This window comes from Phoxinus phoxinus (genome assembly GCF_949152265.1).
Source record: "Phoxinus phoxinus genome assembly, chromosome: 1".
In the NCBI taxonomy this organism is placed as follows: Eukaryota; Metazoa; Chordata; class Actinopteri; order Cypriniformes; family Leuciscidae; genus Phoxinus; species Phoxinus phoxinus.
Window position 1 is genome coordinate 3,571,511 of NC_136876.1, and position 4,988 is coordinate 3,576,498.

General features: G+C 37.6%; 1 long non-coding RNA gene across 1 annotated transcript in view; it reads right to left on the reverse strand.

The window, feature by feature from the left end:
- Positions 1–3,226: 3,226 nt before the first annotated feature.
- The window catches only part of LOC306995352, a 6,691-nt gene continuing 4,929 nt past the window's right edge, over positions 3,227–4,988 (reverse strand). Inside the window, exon 3 of the long non-coding RNA XR_013796832.1 lies at positions 3,227–3,896. This is a non-coding gene — a long non-coding RNA (uncharacterized lncRNA). The remainder of the gene's footprint in view (positions 3,897–4,988) is intronic.

Genomic DNA, 4,988 nt, shown 5'->3' on the forward strand with positions numbered 1-4,988 from the left:
GGAACACTACAGCTCACTGTATGCTGAGTCTGTAACAGCTAGTGAAGCTGCTATAGTATCTGCTGTTCCCCAACTCCCAATCCTGCTCGAGCTTGACAACAACATCACTCTAAATGAGGTTACAAAAACCATCAGCCTCCTGAAGAACAACAAAGCCCCTGGTGCAGATGGGCTTCCACCTGAAATCTTCTTAAGCGGTGGCAACACACTTGCCGTGGAACTCCATCACCTCTTCTCAACCTGCTGGAATGAAGGCAACATCCCCGATGAATTACGTAACGCTAACATAGTTATAAGAACAAAGAGGATCGCTGCGACTGTAACAACTACCGCGGTATAGCCCTTCTCTCCCAGCCTGGCAAGGTCTTTGCCCGCCTCGTCCTCCCACGCATTCAGGTCGCATTCCGTCCCGGTCGCTCTACCATAGACATGATTTTCTCAGTTCGCCAAATCCAAGAGAAATGCATTGAGCAAGGTCGGCCTCTCTGTATGCAGTCTTTGTCGATCTGACTAAGGACTTTGACTACGTCAGCAGGTTTGGCCTCTTTACCATCCTCCGTCAACTGGGCTGTCCACCCAAACTCCTGAAAACATACAAGAATTTCATGATCATATGAAGGCAACAATACAGTTTGAAGGCTTCCACTCTAAGGAATTCCTTTGAAACAATCTACATTGTTAAAAGCGCAATATAAATGAAGATGACTTGACTTGACTTGACTTAATCATCCACCCTAAATCTCTTTCCCATGCCACTTTAAGACCATTTAAGTTAGGTGCATTAGCATCTCTAATATAGGCGTAGAAAGCTGAACCCATCCCCTTTTTGTGACCGTTAGCAGCAGACAGAAGCTGAACATCCGTTGGTGGGTCAGGACCATTCTTTAGGGTTGAATGGAGACAATGGGCCCTATTTTAACGATCTGAAACGCAAGTGTCAAAGCACAAGTAACTTTGTGGGTGGGTCTTGGGCGCTGTTGCTATTTTCCCGGCGGGATAAATGCCTCTTGCGCCCGGTGCAAATCTAAAATGTGTTGGTCTGAAGTAGCTTCATTATTCATAGGTGTGGTTTGGGCGTAACGTGAACTAAACCAATCAGAGCGTCATCCAACATTCCCTTTAAAGGGCACCTATTATGGAATTTTGAAATTTACCTTTCATGTAGTGTGTAACATAGATCTAAGTGAACAAAAACATCCTGCAAAGTTTGAAATATGAAAGTACACCGTATATAAAGTTATTGTCTTTCAAAAGTAAGAGTCGACTCAGAGTAATTTTTATGAATCGTTAGAAGACCGAAGCTTTTTCTCTGACTAGATGACGTCAACTTGTCAAGTTATTTGAATACGATACGCCCACTTATTGCGCTCCAAGGCCAGGGGAAAACATCAGGGCGACGAGACGCTGTGTTCTGAAGTGCGACTCAAAAGCAAACTTTTTTCATCTGCCCAAGGAGGAGCATTTGAAGACTAAGTGGCTACAATTCATATATACAACTATACCACAGAAGTGTAGTCCGAGCCTTGTGCTTTGCTCGCGCCATTTTGAAGACGATTGCTTTTTAAATGCAATCAAACTTGGATTCACGAGCCGGCTGATTGAAGGTTCAGTTCCAAGTGTATTTGCATCAGCTTCCTCCTCCGTATCACTACCAGGGTTATAATCGTTAACGAAAACGAACGAAAAAACGAAAACTAGATGGGAAAAAACATTGTCGTTAACTGAAATAAAAATAAAAACGAGGCAAAACAAAAAAACGATAACTAAATAAAACTGTAATGTGTGGTTGACAAAACTAACTAAAATAAAATAAAATTATAGAGTAAATGTCCTTAGTTTTCGTCTTTGTCAATGTCTTCCTTCGACGCTATTTAAAAACACGCAGAGAATTCGCTCAGCTGTGTTTCCTTTCCCTGCTCTCCCTCCGTCTCTCTGTCACTCGCATGCATGCGCGCGACACACACACACACACACACACACAGTCACACACCCCTCCCCTCCTCTCAAGTCTCCAGAGAACGTCTCCATGTGAACGCGTTCGACGCGACGTTAAGGCAAGTTCGCAAAAGGTTGGTATCTCATAATAAACACCTTTACACAATCACTTACACAATCACACACATAAAAAGTGGTTTACAAATATTTTATATTCTCTGAATATAATGTTCATATGAGAAGCAATTGGGCCTTCTTTAAAAAGTTAACTAGTCGCAAGTTTGAGGTAACTTAAAATGCACTTGTGTTGTCGTTGTCAAAACACTAACGTTATAAACTGCAGGGCTGGAATGGTAATCTGGCATTCCGGGCAAATGCCCGATGGACCGACGTACCTTTTGATTCGATACATCTCGGGATTTAATACTTTATTTCTTTTCTTTTTCAACGGCCTTCTGATCTACATTGGCAGCCCATTTGTCCCATCGTTTTTAAGTTTATATTTTGTTTTATTACATGGCTTGGTTGAATTCCAATGTAGAATGCGGTCTGTTATTTCTTGATAACACACCGCTGCGGACTGTGCGGAGTATAACAGACCGTTGCCATGAAAAACAGAGCGTTGCTATATGGACTCACAGAATTCTAACCGTAGACGGAGCGCACTATTTTCTTTGGCGGAAGCTTAGCGGAAGCAATACAATCGTAAACTATCAATAAACTCCTTTTTAAATCAATATTTTGTTTCAAAGTAGTGATTTATTTGATAGGTAGCCATGTAATAAGCGGGATAATGTATAGCGAGTCGGTAGTTATTGGGAATACAACCCCTTCAGGCTGCTGAAGATCCCTCCGCTTCGCGTCGGGCAGCCTGTCAGAGACAAAGACTAAAACTAATACTAAAACTAATTAAAACTAAACTAAAACTAAGCATTTTCAAAAAATAAAAACTAAACTAAACTAGCAAACCCACGTTAGAAACTAATTAAAACTAAACTGAATTTGAAAACACAAAGTTAAAACGAAATAAAAATAAAAACTAATGAATAATGCAAAACTATAATAACCCTGATCACAACCTGTAAGTGTTATTAATAATTGTTGCTTTTATGTTTTATGTAGCATGCTTAATAATTATTTTGTTTGTTGTGTAAGCACCGTTTAGCTTCTAGGTCTTCAATGACAATTGTATTGAGATATGTGAAGTGTTTGTCGTTGTTTTCGGAGTTGTCTTAAAGAATAGAGTAATACCTCGTAGTAACGTAACTGCATTTTTTTTTTTTTTTTTTTTGTAAAAACGTTATGTTTATGCATCGGGCTAATGCAAACAAAGACTGATTGTGCTTTTACAATATGAACTCTGGGCTATGCTCGCTAACATAACATTAAATTCTTCATCTTATTTTTATTTTTTTACTACAAACTAAAGCAGTGGACTATAATCATTATTATAACAAAATTGAATTGATAAAAGCATCATTGTACTCCGTGTTAAAAATAAGTATTATCTCTGTAAACACTGCTGGGTCATCTGACCAATCAACGCAGATTAGCGTCGCGCAAAGGAGGGGTTTGGAAAAGTGAGTCGTTGAACGAATCATTTGGGAGTCGGTGAGCAAATCAGGTAAAAATAAATGCATATTATACGACAACAAAAGTGTTTTTTGTCATTGTATGCATGCAAAACTGTTGTTGGGGACTCCCTAAACAACATTAGGAACATTTTAAATGTCATAATAGGTGCCCTTTAAAAGAAGGTGCGCAAGTTCCATTACGGATTGCTATTATTATGGCGGATTTACCAGGCACATGCCTGGAGCGGTGCACAGCCAAGGACACTGATGTTCTTGTAAGAGCAGTGATAGACAGAGAAGTTATGTTGTATGGGGATGGGAGAAACCCACCCAAATCAGTGTCGGTTAAACAGGCGTGGGAGGAAATAGCTACAATTGTTTCATCAACTGGCATCAGTGGCGCCTCCAGAAATTTTTCATAGGGGTGGCCAGATGGGGCCACTTAAAATCTTGGGGTGGCACACCAAAACTATAAACCATAATTTCAGAATTGTATTCTACTGTTGTAGTAATTCCCATACGGAAATGTAATATATGACATGTCCCTATATCGCTAGTGACGCCGTCATATATGTTAAATATAAGACAATATATTGCTATCACATATATACATATCTCTACATATATGTTGATATAGGTTTTTAACATATATAAATTTGCCATATTAAATGAGTATATTGACATATATTAATATGATGTATATGATTATTATTTATATAATACTGTATGTTTTGACCATATATGTCACCGATATGTTTAATTTATATATGCCAAACTATTTAACTATTTATTTCAAGTCTACAGATCAAGTCTACATATCCACATTTCATTTCAATTTCTATCTCATTATCCACATTTCATTTCAATTTCTATCTCATTTTCGAATCTTTTATAAATAAAATGTATTATTTATTATTATTTTACCTCTTCTTGACCAGCTCATAAAAACAAAACAAATACTACACAAATTCTATTTGAAAACTGATAATTATATATGTGACATGTATGTAAAAAAACACTATTATACATACATCAAATATATGGGCTGGTTTTATATGTCAATTGTTCCATTTTCTAATAGGTTTTATATATGGGCATATATATGGGTATATATATTTTATATATGTGTATATATTTCATATACCTAGGCTATGTACATATATTACATTTCCGTATGGGATAAACCGGCCTGAAGAAAACTATCAGAAAGACTTAAGGAAACTCCTACTGATATACTTTGGTTTATTGTGTGATATTTAACGGACAGTGCATCACGTTGCATGAATTTCTTAAATGAAATAAACAGAGTTCACAAGCAGGTTAATAATACACACACTCCATTTCATCATTGCAAATAACACATATGACTCGACTGACAAAACTAGGAACTAACAGACACATGAAGTAAACTTGTGTGTAGTTTATAAAGTCCAACCTTGCACTTGAAAACAATCTAAACTCTGTTATTATGATGCAGCT